This window comes from Bubalus bubalis, chromosome 3 (assembly GCF_019923935.1).
Source record: "Bubalus bubalis isolate 160015118507 breed Murrah chromosome 3, NDDB_SH_1, whole genome shotgun sequence".
NCBI classification, from domain to species: domain Eukaryota; kingdom Metazoa; phylum Chordata; class Mammalia; order Artiodactyla; family Bovidae; genus Bubalus; species Bubalus bubalis.
In genome coordinates this window covers 114,585,310-114,605,586 of record NC_059159.1, presented here as the reverse complement: position 1 = coordinate 114,605,586, position 20,277 = coordinate 114,585,310, and the positions used below count along the sequence as shown (strand labels likewise).

Genomic DNA, 20,277 nt, shown 5'->3' with positions numbered 1-20,277 from the left:
TGGCACTTAAAAATTAAAATCTACTAGATATCACTAGCACACGCCTCTGTATTTTAAAATGCACCCAAGTCTAAATGATGATATTCATCTCAATCACACATTAGTTTAATTTAGAGAACTATCACCTTATAAATAAGACAACAAGGACTTCTCTTCTGGTGCAATGGATAAGAACCCGCCTGCCAATGTAGGGGACACGGGTGTTCAATCCCCGGTCTGGGAAATTCCACATGCCTCGGAGCAACTGAGCCTGCACGCCGCAACTCCGGAAGCCTGTGCTCCACAACCGAGAAGCCACTGCAATGAGAAGCCCGCACCCCACAACAGCAGCCTCTGCTTGCCACAACTGGAGAAAGCCCGCTCACAGCAATGAAGGCCTAGAACAGCCAAAAAGAAAACAAACACATGGTTCAGATGTATAAACTAAAAAGTAGAGAAGACAATGAAAAAAATGTGTAACAAAGTGAGCTACATGTGGCTCAGTATATATTCTTAATTTCTTTTTAATAATAAAAAGAAAGGCAAAGCAGGAAGAGGGAGGGAAAGGGGAATAATATATGTTTCACTATAAACTAATATGATAACATATTCAGAACTTGGAAGCAAAAGGATTTACCATCTTTACATGACAATTCTCACACATATGTACACGCCTTTCAGAATGATCAGAATCTTTTTGTCCGGCCTCTAATTACACCTGTGACTCCTAGACAGAGACGCTGCCATCAACAGATCATAAGGATGTGGGGTGCATGTGTGTGTGCATTCCTCAGCCGTAAAAGAAGAATGAAACCCTGCCATCAGCAACAACATGGATGGGCTTGGATGGCATCATGCTAAGTGAAATAAGTTGAAGACAGACAAATACTGACATCACTTATATGTGGAATCTAAAAAAATGCAACAAACTAGTGAATATAACAAAAAAGAAACTCACAAATACAGACAACAAATAAGTGGTTACCAGTGGGAAGAGGTGGAGAAAGGCAATGGCACCCCACGCCAGTACTCTTGCCTGGAAAATCCCATGGACGGAGGAGCCTGGTAGGCTGCAGTCCACGGGGTCACTGACGGTCGGACACAACTGAGTGACTTCACTTTCACTTTTCACTTTCATGCATTGGAGAAGGAAATGGCAACCCACTCCAGTGTTCTTGCCTGGAGACTCCCAGGGATGGGGGGGCCTGGTGGGCTGCCGTCTATGGGGTCACATCGAGTCGGACACGACTGAAGCGACTTAGCAGCAGCAGCAGTGGGAAGAGGGGAGAGCCATTATAGGAGTAAGGATTGAGAGATGCATGCAAGCTCATTCAGTCATGCCTGACTCTCTGTGACCCCACGGACTGCAGCCCACGATGCTCCTCTGTCCATGAGATTCTCCCCTCAATACTGGAGTGGGTTGCCATTTCCTCCTCCAGGGTATCTTCCCAACCTAAGGATTGAACCCACATTCCTGCAGCTCCTGCTTGACAGGTAGATTTTTTATCACTGAGCCACTTGGGAAGCCCCAAGGGATTAAGAAGTACAAACGATTATGTAAAAAGTAAGCTACAAGGATACATTGTACAACACAGAGCATATAGCCAATATCTTATAATAACTCTAAATAGAGCATAACCTTTAAAAATTGTGGATCACTACACTGCACAACTATAACTTATATAATATCACACATCAACTAAATTTCAATTAAAAAATTAAATTAGGGACTTCCCTGGTAGTTCAGTGGCTATGACTCCATGCTCTCAACACTGGGGGTGGGGGGCCCCGGGGCTCAATCGTTCGTCAGGAACTAGATCCTGCGTGCCGCAACTAAGATTCCTGTATGACACAACTAAGACCCAGTGCAGCCAAATAATTTTTTTTTTTAATATTAAGTTCAAAAAAGTGAGAAAAATAAAAAGATAATAAGAGCTCTGCATTGGTTAGCTTTGTTAACCTTTATGAAGATTAAAGCTGACAGACATAACTGTCAACTATAATGAAAGAAAGGAGTGGAATTTTAAAAGGTAAACTCTTTTTTCAACAATTTCCACCAAAGTTAATTCTGGTTTAAGTCCAAATAAAACTATTATAGATAAGAATAATTCTGCCTGTTGCCTATTGTACCATTTTTTTAAGTAGTGGAAATATTTCACAAAAGAAGTACACACACACGTGTGTGTCCACACATCTGTGTGTCTGCATAAACGCATAGCTGGATGGATACGTCAGGGTCCATGACCTGATCCTTCTGCATGAAGGTCCATGATCCTTCTGCAGCAGGAAGCTTTCAGTCTAGGTTCAGTCACCCTCGAGTTCCACTGAATACTCCTCTGGAGCTCAATTTCGCAGACGCTCCAAGGACCATTGTTCTTGTGGTCTCTGGAGGCTGTGACAGGAGCAAAATACCCACTACTGTGATTGATGCCAAGGTCATGTAAGATCTCAGAGGATTGGGACTCAAGCCAGGGTGCCTAAACGCAACCCTGAAGCATGGCCAAGGGAAGGAGAGGGAAGCAGGTAAGATCCCAAGGCAGAGGGCTTGCCGACTGCAGTTCTTTCTGCCCCGTGCACCCCCATGCTCTCGAGTCACCTGGGAGCACCTGATCTCTGTCTCTTGCCAGCTGTGCCCTTCCTGGAGGGCGGTCTCCGCTATCTGGCTATTGTCTGCGACTCACTGTGGTTGGCTCCCTAGCTTCTCTGAGAGTTCATGTTAAAACGAATTCCTGAGACCCCACAGTGCCTGCCCCTCCAAATTGACCACAAGAAGCTCTCTGGGTCCCTGGACCTCATCTCCAAGCTCTACAGTTCAGGCTGTTGTCTCCTAGAATCCATCCTAGAGTTTTCTCAGGATCCAGCTAAGGAAACAAGGGCACTAGGGGACCTTCTATAAGACTGGACCACATTTCCTATGCACCTTGGGAAAGGGTGTTTTCTACACGAATTAAAACCAGATGATGTGAGGAAGTGGAAAGAGGGCCCATGTCTCCCTTCTTCAGAGCCTCATGTCCTAGAATCAGGCACAGAAGGTGGCACTAAGTTATGTTTGTTGAATGAATAAATTCTCTCTCAAGTGAGCTAGTTCCTCTGCTAGAAATTAAACACCTATCCTTTCTCCCTTTGGAATATCAGAGAAGAGTTCTGTCTCCAGTTTTCTACACTTGCAGCAAGGACTATCCTGTCTTAGAGAGTACAGCCTGAAGAACATACTGTTTAAAGATGAAATGATGATAAATGATTGTGTATGTATGTTAGTTGCTCAGCAGTGCCCAGCTCTTTGTGACTCCATGGACTGTAGCCCACCAGGCTCCTCCGTCCTTGGAATTCTCCAGGCAAGAATACTGGAGTGGGTTGCCATTTCCTACTCCAGGGGATCTTCCCAACCCAGGCATTGAACCCAGGTCTCCAAAATTAAGGCAGATTCTTTATCATCTGAGCCACCAGGGAAGCCCCAGTAAATGACTAAACCCCTCAAAAAATTGAAGAAATGGCACCAAAATTTTGCAAGCGGGACTGAGGGACAGCTGACTTGGGAGATATCAGAAAGCTGACCCCTTGAAGCCGGCAGCAGAGGAAGCTGAGCAGCAACTCAATCTACAGCACAGTCACCCCAGCCCTCCCCTCCCACTACCAGCCACAGAGTCCTCCCCTCCAAACACTCCCGAGTTGGCAACACAAACTCCTCTGGAAGCAGGATGAAGTGGAATAAAACTCCACTGAGTGGAAATCTACTTAAAAGACTCTTAAGACTCCCAGACCCCTCCCTCTATTCTTCATAATCCAGTAAACACCCTTCCTGACCCCACCAGAAAACTTCCAAAAACATGAAATAAAATATCTGACCTGGAGGGCACAAGGCACAACTGAGAGCAGGAGTACCAACCTGAAAAGGAGGGAATTAAGTCAAAGGTCCTCATTTCCAGAATACCAGCAGGCCGGTATACATACCTCCCAGGCTTCAGCCTCAGATAATAGAAAACTACTTGATATCCAAGAAAAGCTCATGACACAAAAGAGATCAGAAACAAACAGAGGAGGTTATCACGTTAACTATTTCCGTATAATCAACCACAATCCTTAGTGACAGAAAATAAAAACAACTTATTATTTCTCACTACTTTTGGAATTGGTCGGGCAATCCTTCTGGCGTTACCTGGGCTCACCTAGGCAGTTGCATGCAGATAGAGGACTGTCCAGATTGGAGGGTTCCATACAGCTCGTTCACATCTGCATGCAGTACTCGATGTTAGCTGGGGTGCCTCTCATCATGTATAGGCTGGATGAGATTCCTTACCTGGCAGCCGCAGGGCAGCATACCAAGAGAGCCCAGCAGCTCCAAAGCCTCATAAGGGCTAAGCAGCAGAATATACACAACATCACATCTGTTATATTCCATTAGAGAAAGTCACTAGGCCTGCCATGATTCCAGAGGAAATAAGGTTTTACTTCTGGATGGGAAGGGACGCAAAATCACACTGCAAGGGGGCACGGATGCTGCAATGGGAGGAATTTGTACCCACTAAATATTCTGTCACATGGAGAAATTCAGATCAAGAGATGACAACTGCAATGATGAAAACATCCTCGAGTTTTTATCAGCAAAGACATAAGAGAAACTATTACAATCATGAAACCAGAACAAGAGACTATGAAAACGGAACAGAGAATAAAAATGAGCTCTCAGAATCAAAAGTATGATAGCTAAAATTAAAAATTCAATTGAAGAATCAGAAATTAAAGTTAAGGAAAGCCCCAAGACAGCAGAGCAGAAAGATAAATAAATGGAAAATAGGAAAATGAGAAAATTGATACAGAAGATCCAACATTCAAGTAACAGGCATTCCACTGAGAAAGAAGAAAATGAAGGCAAGAGGGGTGAAAAGGAATAGGATGCGGGAGGGAAGTTCAAGAGGGAGGTGACATGTATACCTATGGCTGATTCATGTTAATATATGGCAGAAACCAATACAATTTCAACCTAGAATTCTATATAACCTGCTGGGGAATAAAGGCATTTTCATACAGTTGCATGTAACTTTTCTCAGTAGGCTACTGCAAGAAGCACACCACTAAAAGACAAAGCCCATCAGTAATTATAAAAACAGTACCACTATTCTGGAATGCTTAATATGTGCAAGGAGCTCGTCTAAAGGATTTACCTAAACAACTCTTAAGATCTTCAGGATATACGTATAATATCATATATGAAACGAGTCACCAGTCCAGGTTCGATACACGATACTGGATGCTTAGGGCTGGTGCACTGGGACGACCCAGAGGGATGGTATGGGGAGGGGAGAGGGAGGAGGGTTCAGGATGGGGAACACATGTATACCTGTGGCGGATTCATTTCAATATTTGGCAAAACTGATATATTGTAAAGTTTAAAAATAAAATTAAATTAAAAAAAAAAAAAAAGATCTTCAGGATAACTCTAAACAGAAGACAATAACTACCAAGGTCACTAAAGGAGTTCTTATCCAAATTCCACTGGAGGAGAATATACCAACAAGTAATTCTCTAGACACCAACCAGCTGTCTTACAAGTCAGCTGAATTCTGACACAATCTAACCAGAGACAGTGTCAATTTCATGGTTTAAGAGTTCAGTCTCGCCAAGTCTGACCTTCAGACTATAAAATCAGAAATTCCCACAATCCCTTCCTCAGGTTCAATTAATTTGCTAGAGCATCTCACAGAACTCAAAGAAACATTTTACTAAGTAGATTACTGGTTTATTATAAAAAGATATGATAAAGGATACAGGTGAACATCCGGATGGAAGAGATACGCAGGGCATGGTATGGGAAAAAGATGCAGAGCTTCCATGCTCTGAGAGCCCCATTCTGCAAATCTCCACACTCGCACCAAGCTGTCCTGGGTTTCTATGGAAGTTTCATTACATGAACATGATTGATTAAATCACTGGCCATTACCCAACCTCCAGACCCTCTCTCCTCCCCAGAGATGAGCGGTAGGGATGTAGGGGGTGGGACTGAAAGTTCCCACCCTCTAATCACTTGGTTGGTCCTCCTGCAACCAGCCCCCATCTTCAGGTGGGATCCAAGGGTCACCTCAACAACATAATAGACGATTTTTGTTGCTCTCATCACTTAGGACATTGCAAGGGTTTTACAGGAGCTCTGTGCCAGAAATGGACCAGAATAACAAATATACATTGATTATAAATCACGGTATCAGTCACAAAGCTAGTAAGTGGAATAGCTAACATTCAAACCTACACAATCTAGCCCCCCAAGTTTATATTATGCAGCTGGCACTCCACATCTATGGACTCTGTACCTGTCAGTTCTGCATCCTTGAATTCAACTAAACTCAAATCAAAACTATTCGGGGAAATTCCCTGGCAATCCAGTGTTTAGGATTCTCCACTTTCACTGCAGGGAGCATGGGTTCAATCCCTGGTTGGGAAACTAAGATCCTGCAAGCCATGAGGGCAAGGAAAAAAAAAAAAGTGATGTATTAAAAAGAGAGAAAGAAAGAAAAAATTACACGTGGCTCACATCCTATTTTTATTGGACACTGGGATTCTAGGGAGTAGGAAGTTTTGGGGGCCACTGAGAAAGGATTATTTTTCATAACTACAACTTTTTGTTAAGAGACAACTGTCCATGGGTCCCTCATATTTCTGCACATCTTGCAAGTGAGGTACTAACTGCCTTTTCATTCTGGACTGTTTTTTTAAGGCTATTTGTGCAGTGAACAGCCTTGAAAAACAGACAGTGCTTCCCTCACTAGCAAAGGGCCAGTGTGCTTGCTGCTGCTGCTAAGTCACTTCAGTCGTGTCCAACTCTGTGAGACCCCACAGACGGCAGCCCACCAAGCTCCCCCGTCCCTGGGATTCTCCAGGCAAGAACACTGGAGTGTGTTGCCATGTCCTTCTCCAATGCATGAAAGTGAAAAGTGAAAGGGAAGTCGCTCAGTCGTGTCCGACTCTTCGCGACCCCATGGACTGCAGCCCACTAGGCTTCTCCATCCATACGATTCTCCAGGCAAGAGTACTGGAGTGGGGTGCCATTGCTTACTGTTGGGATAATAAATGCAATACCTCTGGGAGCAAAGGGGAAGCACGTTCAATGGCCCACCATAAAAGATGCGGGTTCCCTAAGCTCAGGGTTCCTTCCGTGTAATGCAACCCACTCTCTGTGCAGATTATCATCTGGCTGTGTTCATACTGCCCTGCGGGAACTAGGACTTAAGAACCTACATGAAAAATGCCAATACTCTGCTCTGTTATTGCTATAGGTAGAAAACTATGCCTTGTGGTTGGCCCAGGAGTCTTAGGTCTTCTGCAAGCATCCATGAAAACTGACAGATTTGCTAGCTTTCAAGTAGGGTAAAATCTAAGCCCTTTGATAGGTCTAAGAGCTTTGATGTTACACTCTTGTGGATATATCTGCTTTTTCAAACAATGTGCATTTATAAACTTTGATTAACATAAAGGCTACATTTTTCTAGTCTTAAAGGTGGTGATAAAATAAGAGCTATAATGATAGTCAATGAGTTTTTAAACATAACTAGTATAAATTAATATTCTCAAGTCTTGGTAAATAAAACAATTATTAAAACTTCTTTTCTTCCATTTTAGCCTTTTTACATCTTCATTAACTTTAATCTCACATCAAAACATATTTAATAATTATATAAAATTGTGAAGTACATAGTAAATATAATTAATGGAAGTCTCAATGACCTGTCCCTAATTTAAATGAGATGAAGGTTTCATCCATGTGGTCATTTACAGAAGAAAAATAAATAAAAGGTTCTCCATGCCTGAATTAGAAGTATGAAACGGCAACCCACTCCAGTATTCTTGCCTGGAAAATTACATGGACAGAGGAGCCTCATGTGAACCCTATGTAGGCTACAGCCCATAGGGTCACAAAAGTGCTGGACACGACTGAGTGACAGAGCACGCGTGCCTGAATCAATGACATGAAAAGTTTTACAGAAAATTTTTTCCATTTACTCATTATACTACTATAGGACAAAATGTCATTTAAATAACTAACTCTTGCATTTCATTCATGCCTGGAAATAGTATTCATTGTTCTCAATGGTCATCATTTTCTCCCCTGAGGCTAGGCAGCTGATGGCCTAAAACAAGAACTAAAACCTACCATTTCTGCACACAGGCTTGGCAGGATCCATGAAATACACCCCAGTCTGAACTATTTCAGAGAGGAAAGCTTTAAGTCCACCTAGAGGAAAAGAAAGGATCCACAGAGGCTTCCTCAATTACAACCCACCTGAATCCTGAAAATGGGTAGGATTTAGATACTAGGAAATAGGACAGAAAATTTTGCTGACGGAGTGAAAGCCTGAAGCAAAGGAAGCCGGAAAGGAAGACGAGATGGTGATGTGTAACAGAAGCAGCTTTAACAAGAGGAGGAAGGTAAGAAATAATGGCTGTTTACCCCTCAGGTTCCTTAACCCTAGGGACATCCTTTTAAATTCTATTATGACACGAGGTCTGTTTCTCAGTTATAGTGAACCACAACAATGAATAGATGTTTAAGCACATTCGTGGAAGCTAAAGGCCAGGTTTCAGTGAAGAAATCAGAAGAGCGATGATAAACAGGGGACACATACGCACCCCAAATGATTAAAACTCTCACTCATAATAAAAAGTCCTTCTGAGAAGCAGCCCAGAAGGCTATAGAGAAGCCCAGCACAAGAAGGCGCAGTGGTGGTAGCCTGGCTTCAGGGCCACAGCTCTGTCCTCCTTGGACTGGCTTCCCATCCCATCCATCAAACGAGCTTTGCTCAGTAATAATGAAAATGCTCAACCCCAGAAAGGAAGAAATCCTGGGAAGAACCAAGACACTGTTCTGAAAATATCCTTTGTGAATATACGGCAAACAATAAATACACAGAGATCACAGAATAGATTTGATCTGTATGTTCTCTGAATGCTTTCTTTTCCTCATACACCCTTTATTACACACACACACACCCTCTGAATGTTCTTCATCTGGATCTCTCTTTACATACTCAACGATAGCTTGAAAGAGTGCAATAAAACTTAATAAATGCCCTGGGCTTGTCCTTTTCTCCAAGAACCTAGACATACATTCATGGAGTCAAAAAAGAAAGGTGGGGAGGGGATGAGGGCACCAGCAGCACCAGACACAATGAATCCAAATGAATGAACCGAGGGCCTCCCCTCCCCACTCTGTTGTCTGCGTCCTTCGGCCACCACAGTGGGGCCTGTGGCTAAAGAAACAGAGCCTGAAGACACTGGCTCCAGCTCATGAGGAAGTGAGTACAGGGAAATACAGCCGGCCAACTCAGACAGGATTCTACAACTGCGTGTCCCTTGAGTCCTACTGTGTGTTTCCACAGCAAAAAAAAAAAAAAAAAAGCCCTCTTAATCCCACCACAATTGATACCAACAGTTTCTCAATATCCTTCACTCAACTTCTCTTCAAATTTACAATTTAGTGGTAGAAATATATAGGTTTACCCATACGAATTGTATCCATTCCCTTAAAAGCCAAAAGAATGTCCATGACTGTACTAAAATATCAAAATAAGTGCATTATATTAGCAATTAGGAAAAGCAAATGATAAAATGAGGTGTGTGTGTGTGTGTGTATATATATACACACACACACACACAGAGTGGAATATTCTTCACCCTTCAGAAGGAATCAAAATCTGACACATGCTACATTCATCTTTGTTAAGTGAATAAGCCAGTCACAAAAACACAATACTATATACTTCCACTTATAAGGGGTACCTAGAGTAATTAAATTCATAGATGTGGAAAGTAAAATAGAGGTTACTACAGCAGTGGGAGGGGGAAAGGACAGAAGTTACTGTTTAGTGAGTACAGAGTTTCTGTTCGGGATGATGAGAAGTTCTAGAAGCGGACAGTGCAGATGGGTGTACAACACTCTGAATATACTTAACGCCACTGAATTTTCCCCGACTCCCTTAGTGACACAGTTTTATATTGAGGGTTATTTTTTTTAAGCTCTGTTATGATTTTTAAAAAGATGCCACCGGCTTGTACCTTGACAAAAATGTTCCTTAGAAGAGGCTTTTTAAATTAAGAGAAATTTGTTAGGAGTATAGGCAGGAGTGACCCCAGGTGGTTTGAACACACAAAGACAGACCTTTTCAAGTCTCATGCCATGAAAATTTGGAGATAAAGAACAAAGATCATCTGTCTGGCTGTCTCTCAAAGACCAGTGTGTTTCTTATTGCATATGAGGCTAGAGTATTAGCCCAATTTCCTTCAAGTACAACTAACAGCTAAATGTGAAATGCAAAAAACCTATCCTCTAAGGCACTAAGTTCGTTCACAGAGGTGGACCTCATCAGAGTTGAATAGAGATACATCTATTTATGCACAGACATACACACACACACAGTTTGTTTTTTGAAGGAATCTTCAACCTCCTTACCACTACATGCCAAAATAAGTATAAAAGGTCTCATTGTTCACTTCAAAATTCCAGACTGAAGAGTAATAAACTTTTTTTCTTTCCTTTTTTAAAAAATGAATAGTAGGTGGTTTATAATACTGAAGAGAGCACTGAATAGAGCATGCTGCTGCTAAGTCGCTTCAGTCATGTCCGACTCTGTGCGACCCCAGAGACGGCAGCCCACCAGGCTCCCCCGTCCCTGGGATTCTCCAGGCAAGAACACTGGAGTGGCTTGCCATTTCCTTCTCCATGAATAGAGCATAGTTTCATAGAAACAAAATTTTAGATTTCAAAGGTATCTTAAGGTTCATTTTCCCCACTCTTACTAAATAATTTTAAAGATGAAAAAATCAACACACAGAGTGCACACGGCTGGCAAGGTCGCCCAGCAAGAACAATTCTTAAGCAGAAACATCTTACCGGTGGCTCTGGTTTCTGTCCCACCCAATCATCATGAACCCCACAGGTCCCAAATTTTTTGAAATCTCAATTTTAAATACTCTCGGGTTTAAACACTTCCTGGGTTCCAAAAATTCTAATTCTAAAATACTAAATTCTGTCTTGCTTTTAGAAGAATTCCCAAATTTCCAGATCATACCACCTGTCTGGATTTTCAGCTTGCTAAGTAAAACTGTCAAATATTCTCAGTCCATACAGAAAAATAAACAACTAACCATTAGCAGGGATGAGAAGTGCTCTCTTTGCCCAGTTTCCTTCAACATGTTAAAATCCAGCTCCACCTCTTGCACACGGTCCCTTCTCTGAACCACAGTGATTGCCCCCTTCTTTGAAATCCAATATCATTCACTATAGGAAGCCACAGACGAAAACAGCGGTGTGAAGTCAAACACAATTGAGAATAAATGCTAACTATGCCAAGTCCTAATGAGTGGCTTCAGTAAGCTTCCTAACTTCTCTGAGCCTTAGTTTCCTCATCTGAAAAATGAAGCTTATAATCCCCTATTTGGTTGGTGGTGATTCAAAAAACAAAAACAACCTATAAAGCAAGTAACATGGTAATTAGTATGCATCAGTTTGTCAATAAACAAGGGTTATCACCATCCTTGGTCACTTAATTCCACAGATCCCCATCTCTGAACTGGTCCAGGCACCTGCTTGGTCAGCTCCTAGTAATCAGTAATCTAGCCTCACCCTTCATTCCCACCCCTCCACCACCACACCACCATCCCCCTCAACACCCTACTCACACAGCCCCATGGGCCTTGCACAGGCTAATGCAACCAATAAGGACTCAAAGAATGAACAAAACAAGTCTAAATATTGCAAAATCCACTCCCTTCCACTCCAAAAAAGGTAGGGTGGTATCTTGGATGCTTCTTGTTAACTGGGCCTTCTACCTCAGTCTTTTCCAGATAAAGAATCTAAAGTCAGTACTTAAATGCTCCAAATTATAGCCTGTGAGTATAATATGAATTCAAAGCACTCTGTGTTGGATCTCACAAAATGAATATCTACAACAAACCCCAAAGGACTGGCCTCATGCTGGGTGGCTCCCATCCTATCTTCAGGATTGACCTACCTTTCTTAACCTTTCTGCACTTCAGTCTCCTCGCCTGTGCACAAGAGCAGATGAGTTCAGTGAGGGGAACCTACACCTCAGTGATAAAGCATTCTGCTGTTCTTCAGCAGATGGATGATGGACAGGGACCAGGTGCAATAAGGCTGAGTTTTGACTGAGTTGAGGGTCAAGAAAGCACAGAATGGTAGGGAAGTCCCACTGCAAGACAAAATCTTAATTAGAATGTATTTCCATAAGTCTGAGATCTTATTTTTCTTCCCACATTGACAGCTTTGAAAATGACAGGCATTTGATGCATTTATACACTATGTGTTCATTACTATGGTGGTTTCTTTTTTGTAATTTCCTTTATTGTTGTTGCTCAGTCACCGAGTCATGTCTGACTCTTTGCAACCCCATGGACTGCAGTAATTTCCTTAAGGACTGATATTAAGTGGATGATGCTCATACAAATGAAGTTATTGCAGAATTAAGGACATTTTAAAAAATTTAAGGAAATGTTAGGCAAGTTCTTTTTACATACATGTTCTCTTTAACAGTTAAGGAAACTGAGGCATTCACTGCTCTGATGACCATCTGCTGGTGATCTGCTCCAGCTAACCAGCAGGAAAGAGGTGAGGTGGGGCTCAACCCACAACTGACTCTGGGGAGACAGGAGAGGGAGCAGAACAGTCTGACTTTCTAGCCAAGAACCACACTAGATCCAGTTACTAAAAGCTTTGAATTATACCTTGCCCTACCTCCTCACCTTACAAGGAGCCCCAGAACCTTCCAAGTCTTCCCTCAGGAGTAACTATGACACAATCTCCTCCTAAAGACTTCAGACCAAAGGTACAGCAGAACAACTTCTTCAACCCTCAGATACACATATGTGAGCTGAGCCAACATTCCCTTTAAGAAGCTTCATAAACTTGAGGGGCAACCTTTATCTATCATTTTATCCAAATGACATTTAGGTCCAGTTGTTGAATTTGAAATTATTGCCCAAGAGTGAAGGAATTCTGTATGTAATGACAGAAAAAATAGTATTTGAGATGATTCAAAGATGAACTATGGACATGTACGGATATACTTATATCTTTGTTTTCTCTTAGCTTTTCCTTGGAATTCCAGGAGGACTCTTAGATCAAAATTTATCCATTTCTATGGCTCTTGATGCTCTTTCAAATAGACTACTTAAACTGAGTACCCTAATATCTGAGTATCATTTTCTCTATATTGACTCTATAATTATCTAAATTATGTAGTACATATTCATATACTGTGTAATTATTTTTGACCTATTCCAACTTTTAAAATGATACAGCAGAGAGGCTTCATTTTGTATTTCTTTCGTTGCTAGTGGCTCCATATGAGTATGTCTACATGTGGGAGAAAGGAGAGTCTGGTAGCAATGATTTCTACTCTAGAGCCAGACTATCCAGCTCAAAAACTGGACACAATCTACCAACTCAGACTTTCTTAAGCCCTTAACTGCTCCAAGTTTCAGCTCCTTCACTGGTTAAAATAATAATAATTTTAAGCAATTTAATTGGGTTAAGGATCCTACATACATTAGTTTTTAAAGAGAGTAAGTGAGCCAACTGGTAATATGCTTAAACTATACTTGATACAAGTAATGCTCAAAATTCTCCAAGCCAGGCTTCAACAATACGTGAACCGTGAACTTCCAGGTGTTCAAACTGGTTTTAGAAAAGATAGAGGAACCAGAGATCAAATTGCCAACATCCGCTGGATCGTTGAAAAAGCAAGAGAGTTCAAGAAAAACATTTATTTCTGCTTTATTGACTATGCCAAAGCCTTTGACTATGTGGATCACCACAAACTGTGGAAAATTCTTCAAGAGCTGGGAATACCAGACCACCTGACCTGCCTCTTGAGAAATGTGTATGCAGGTCAGGAAGCAACAGTTAGAACTGGACATGGAACAACAGGCTGGTTCCAAATAGGAAAAGAATTATCTCAAGGCTGTATATTGTCACCCTGATTATTAAACTTATATGCAGAGTAAATCAAGAGAAACGCTGGGCTGGATGAAGCACAAGCTGGAATCAAGATTGCCGGGAGAAATATCAATAACCTCAGATATGCAGATGACACCACTCTTATGGCAGAAAGTGAAGAGGAACTAAAAAGGCTCTTGATGAAAGTGAAAGAGGAGAGGGAAAAAGTTAGCTTAAAGCTCAATATTCAGAAAACAAAGATCATGGCATCTGGTCCCATCACTTCATGGGAAATAGATGGGGAAAAAGTGGAAACAATGACAGACTTTATTTTTTGGGCTCCAAATCACTGCAGATGGTGACTGCAGCCATGAAATTAAAAGACACTTAATCCTTGGAAGAAAAGTTATGACAAACCTAGACAGCATATTAAAAAGCAGAGACATTATTTTGCCTACAAAGGTCCGTCTAGTCAAGTCTATGGTTTTTCCAGTAGTCATGTATGGATGTGAGAGTTGGGACTATAAAGAAAGCTGAGCACCAAAGAATTGATGCTTTTGAACTGTGGTGTTGGAGAAGACTCATTCGAGTCCCTTAGACTGCAAGGAGATCGAACCAGTCCATCTTAAAGGAAATCAGTCCTGATTGGAAGGACTGATGTTGAAGCTGAAATTCCAATACTTTGGCCACCTGATGTGAAGAACTGACTCATTTGAAAAGACTCTGATGCTAGGAAAGATTGAAGGTGGGAGGAGAAGGGGACAACAGAGGATGAGATGGTTGGATGGCATCATCGACTCAATGGACATGAATTTGAGTAAACTCTGGGAGTTGGTGATGGACAGGGAGGCCTGGCGTGCTGTAGTCCATGGGGTTGCAAAGAGTAGAACACAACTGAGCGACTGAACTGAACTGACTGAACTGATACTTGATATATAATGAACCTTCAATGAACATTAGCAGTTTATTATTATTGCTTATATTTCCTCACCTGGACACTGTTCAAATCTTTAACTTATATCTAACCCAGGGATCGAATCTGCGTTGCCTGTGTCTCCTGCATTGCAAGTGGATTCTTTATCCGCTGGGCCATCAGGGAAACTTGTAACTTTTTTCAGAGGCCCCCATATAATAAACTGTATTTGAAGTTTATTAACAAATACCTAAATACACTTAATTTAACTCCACAGAACTATTATACAAAACACTATATTACACAAAAAGCTATTATACAAAGCCTATTATATAGGTTCTGAGGAAAATGCATCTCCCGAATCTCAAAGAATTCACACAAAGGTTATTTGCTGAGCCTTCTGGGGGAAATTATAGGCTTGGCAAAAAAAATATAGTAAAAAACTATTTTGGAAACAATGCATCCATTGTAAAGCTGAAAGAAACTTGAGATTGTATCTATTCTGCTAGAAACACCAGCTCTGGGGGCAGTTACTATGTTGTGAAGGTGGGGTAGATCCTGTGGTCCAAAAAATTGTGAGAAATGTGGTCAGAAACAAAGTTTGACAAAATGCTGCATTCCTGGGCTTCTTCCGCCTTATAGCTCTTAAGATGGCAATGCTTACCATGAATATTTAAAGACAGGTACAAGGGACGAGAGTATTCAGCATTTCCCAAACTTTTTTGACCAAGAACAAACTTTAGAGCCAGATTACCAGCCCATAAGGAAAAAACTCAGCTAGTCCCAAGTCCCACCCTCCTCCTCAACTAAACAAGCTGGGCCACAGGGAAACAAGTGACTTTTCTAAGGGTCAACAATGAGAGGAAGGCTGAGTGTTCGCTCTGAACTTCACTGTGTCAGAATGTGCCTTTTCACACTCTACTGCTTTCCCTCAACCCTGTTTGGTGGGAGAGGGGAGTTGGGGGATAGGAGGGGGCCATCCACAGAGGTCCAGAAGGGAAATCTGATTCCTATGTGGTCAATGGCCATTGAACGTCTTTTTTTGCCATCTGCTTTCAAAACAGGTCAAATTTCACAACCAAAAACAGGAGGAAAAAAAAAATCTTTGTATGAGTCCAACAAGAAATCTAGTGTATGTTTCTTATATTACACTATATTTTTAACCTCCCCATCCCACCTCACCCTCAACAGTATTAACAAGGAGCACGGTCAAGCTTCCTTGTAAGGCTGACTTTCACCATGTTCCAAAATCACATCTACCATCAAACACTGGGCCCTTTGCTAATGGGTCCAGTTTAGCCCAGAGGACAATCCTCAAAGTGACCAGAAGCATCTAAGGATGTTATAGAACCAAACTCGGGTCCACGCATCTGTGCCAATCTACTAACACGGGGCTATGGTGAAGGAAAATGCATCCTTTATTGTTAAGTCTGGGGCTGCCAATGCTCAAAAAAACCCTGAACTCCTCAATGGTTTGGAGGGAACAGTTTTTATAGGCAAAATTTGGGGACAGGTCTGCAGGGTATGTGGAGAAGGAAATGGCAACCCACTCCAGAACTCTTGCCTGGAGAATTCCGTGGACAGAATTCCGAGCCTGGTGGGCTGCTGTCCATGGGGTCGCACAGAGTCGAACACAATTGAAGCAACTTAGCAGCAGCAGCAGCAGCAGCTGCAGGGTATGTAACCTTCCTCTGATCGGCTGGGGGTGAGGAAGAAACAGGGTGCTGTTCCAACAATCTCAATCATCAACCTCCTGGCTCCAACCAGTCTGGGGCCCACAGACCTGTTCTCAGCCTGAAGTTATCACCCTTCACCCACGTGGGAGGCCGTATTACCGAAGAAGAGCTCAGAAATCCCCTCAGGAGGAATGGGGATGGCCACACCATTGTCTCTTGACTGCTTCTCCTTTGTTTCTGCTTACCCTCACTCCTCTAATGAGTAACTGTTTGAATCTGCCCTTTGGAACTCAGGGAAGGTCTAGGAGGCTAAAATCTTTTTCCTACAAGCAAGAAGTGGGGGTGAAGAGGAAAAGTTAGAATTTTACATAACCTCCTATTCCTTCTGCCTCTGTAACTCAGCTTGCTCCTTGCAAAGTCTGGATCATGTAGTTCTCAGAAAGTGGGGGCTCACAATACTAGGAACTGGAGCTTATCTCACTCACCCCTGTCCTGCTCTTTGCAATTGCCTAGCCCATGCAAACCCAAAAGCCCACTTAATCACACCTGTCCATGTATAAAAACTCTTTCAGGGCTCAGAGCTTGGAGTGTTAACTCCTCTGGGTCCACCAGCATAATAAACCTGAGTTCTCCAACTCTCCGAGTGTGGTGCTTGGTTTCTGGAATACTGGTTTGTGCAACATTTCTGGAGGCCCCAGCGAGATTCCAATCACGCCCGCCCCTTGAGCCATTGGACTGGTGGCTTGGCTAGGCTGGAGCGAAGGAACCCTGAGGTAAACGAGCAGGACACCACCGGACAGGATTCTGAGTTCTCTTTCAGACTGGTGTCCCGACTCTCTGGACAATCGAGCCCCGACTGGGCTCGTTGGAGGGACGGACCAACTCACCAGGAATGGCCACAGGATCAGCTAAGGCCCCGGGGCCAGTCCCCAGTCAGGCCTACCCCAGTGGGTAGAAGAGGAGACTGATCACCTCCTTGGAGCTCCCAGGAAGGGAGCAAGAGTTAAGGAAACCTGAGGACTTGGGAGAAGGGAGGCGTTGTGATAGACTCCAAATGATTGTGACTGCATAACTGCTGAGTGAATGGAGGGAGAGAAACTTTTTTTCTTTTTGGAAACTGCAAAACCAATTCTTCTTGTATATGCAATTAAAAACAACTGGCTTGTTGAAAGGCCTGCCCAGGGAAAACCTTGAAGTTAACCCTTTCCATGTCCTTGAAACACACAGCCAACTTTGCCTGAGACATCAGTCTTGGGCAAATTAGAACCTCAAGCAAAGAAAAAAAAGGGGGGGGAGGGGTCAAAGAGGTATTTTAAATCTCAAACAGAAAACTATAAGATCTCTGTCTGTCTGTATTTATGTATGTCTCAGTGTATGTCTTTTGTTTTTTTTTAAATAATATTGTTGAAGTTGTAAATGAGTTCTAATTTAATTGGCCTAAAGAAAAGTAAGTGCTTAGAAATCAAACAATTCTAAATACAAGAAAAATTAACCTAAATAAATTTCAGGTTCATGTAAACTGGGAAACATTCAATATTAAATATCTAGTATTAATGTTTGTTTGCCAATCTAATAAGGAAGTAGGATGTATGTTTTTAATAAAGAAGATATAAAAAACAAAATTACATTTTATAAAGGGAAAAGAAAGTAGGTCTGACTTATAGGTGGCTGTTATGGAAAGTGATTAAAAAGTCTGTGGAAAATTGTGCATGGTTAGAACTAAGAAACCTATATGCAGGTCAGGAAGCAACAGTTAGAACTGGACATGGAACAACAGACTGGTTCCAAATAGGAAAAGGAGTACGTCAAGGCTGTATATTGTCACACTGCTTATTTAACTTATATGCAGAGTACATCATGAGAAATGCTGGGCTGGAAGAAACACAAGCTGGAATCAAGATTGCCGGGAGAAATATCAATAACCTCAGATATGCAGATGACACCACCCTTATGGCAGAAAGTGAAGAGGAACTAAAAAGCCTCTTGAGGAAAGTGAAAGAGGAGAGGGAAAAAGTTGGCTTAAAGCTCAACATTCAAAAAATGAAGATCATGGCATCTGGTCCAATCCCTTCATGGGAAATAGATGGGGAAACAATGGAAACAGTGTCAGACTTTATTTTTCTGGGCTCCAAAATCACTGCAGATGGTGACTGCAGCCATGAAATTAAAAGACTCTTGCCCCATGGAAGCAAAGTTAGGACCAACCTAGATAGCATATTAAAAAGCGGAGACATTACTTTGCCAACAAAGGTCCGTCTAGTCAAGGCTATGGTTTTTCCAGTGGTCATGTATGGATGTGAGAGTTGGACTGTGAAGAAAGCTGAGCGCCAAAGAATTGATGCTTTTGAACTGTGGTTTTGGAGAAGACTCTTGAGAGTCCCTTGGACTGCAAGGAGATCCAACCAGTCCATTCTGAAGGAGATCAGCCCTGGGATTTCTTTGGAGGGAATGATGCTAAAGCTGAAACTCCAGTACTTTGGCCACCTCATGCGAAGAGTTGACTCATTGGAAAAGACCCTGATGCTGGGAGGGATTGGGGGCAGGAGGAGAAGGGGATGACGGAGGATGAAATGGCTGGATGGCATCACCGACTCGACGGACGTGAGTTTGAGGGAACTCCAGAAGTTGGTTATGGACAGGGAGGCCTGGTGCGCTGCAATTCATGGGGTCGCAAAGAGTCGGACATGACTGAGCAACTGAACTGAGAACTAAGTTTAAAATAAATTTAATTAAATTTACCTAAATGAGTTTAAAGTAAGCTGGTGTAAAAACTTAAATTTGGCCTTTCTCTCTGTTAAGAGGACATACTTTCTTCAGATGTTGAACTGCTTTTAATTATAGATTTAACTTTCTTTACCTCTTAATTGATCTGTTCTATATTTACCTTTGAAATCTTCTGTTAACTTTGGCTAAGTAAATAACTTTTATTTCACAGTGACTTATATGATCCTGTTTGAGTGTTATAAACCCTTCTGATATTTATTGACAAAACTTCCTAAATAACTTGTCTTCCAGCTAAGTTTGAGATGCTTCAGAGGGCCCCTGAGACATCCCAAAGAGCTATTAAGCTGCCTGGGTTAATTGGACATGTTAAATTACATGGGAAGTACTGTTAAAGGAGCGAAAAATCTTTTAGGTTATACTGCACGGTTGATGTTACTAATATAGATATCCTAAAATTGTATGAAATTCATATAAATCTGATATACCCTGATAAAATATGGTCAATTATAATTCTAGTTATCATATTAAAGTGTTACATATCACAACAATGACCAGGTTTCTTTGCCAATTATAATAGAATCAGATTTTAAACATGCCTTCTATGGTTTTACTCTCATGCCTTTAAAAGAATACTGCTAGTTCTTCAAGATATATGGAAAAGACTTTCTAAGATTAAACAGATAAACAAATTTTGTTATTAACAGTAAGCTGGTACCAGATTGGATTTTGGTCCTCTGTTTAGAGAACAAAGTTTACTTAGAATGCAGATTTTGATAACAGATTATGAATTTCTTTGCCTTTAAGTGATTTATATTTGTTTTAAAATATTTTTGCTACTTTGGTAAGGTAAATAAAATTATTTAAGATTACGGCACATGTAGACAAAGTTCATTCTGCTTCTACAAAAAAATAGCCCCTCACAGTAAGACTTTTGCTATCCTGATGTGCTTAAAACATGGCAATAGTCTGCTCCTAAATCAAGAAATTAAAAATGGATAAACAACAGCTAAAAATCAAAGAGCCAAGGCTATGGGAAATCCAAG

At 41.7% G+C, this 20,277-nt stretch overlaps 1 protein-coding gene across 18 annotated transcripts in view; it reads right to left on the bottom strand.

Annotated features, from left to right (window-relative positions):
• Window positions 1–20,277, bottom strand: part of GCNT1 (glucosaminyl (N-acetyl) transferase 1) — a 168,595-nt gene that overhangs the window by 124,724 nt on the left and 23,594 nt on the right. Inside the window, exons 3-5 of one of the 18 annotated variants that reach the window (XM_044939971.2) lie at window positions 12,502–12,621; window positions 11,979–12,176; window positions 11,113–11,245 (exon numbers count right to left, since the gene is read on the bottom strand). The exons of 12 other annotated variants lie outside the window; for them this stretch is intronic. The gene's annotated coding sequence lies outside the window, so the exon portion shown is untranslated. Of the gene's footprint in view, window positions 1–125; window positions 285–11,112; window positions 11,955–11,978; window positions 12,177–12,501; window positions 12,622–20,277 lie in introns of those variants that run through there. 5 more of the 18 variants (XM_044939970.2, XM_044939972.2, XM_025281628.3 and 2 more) reach the window with 5 other exon arrangements.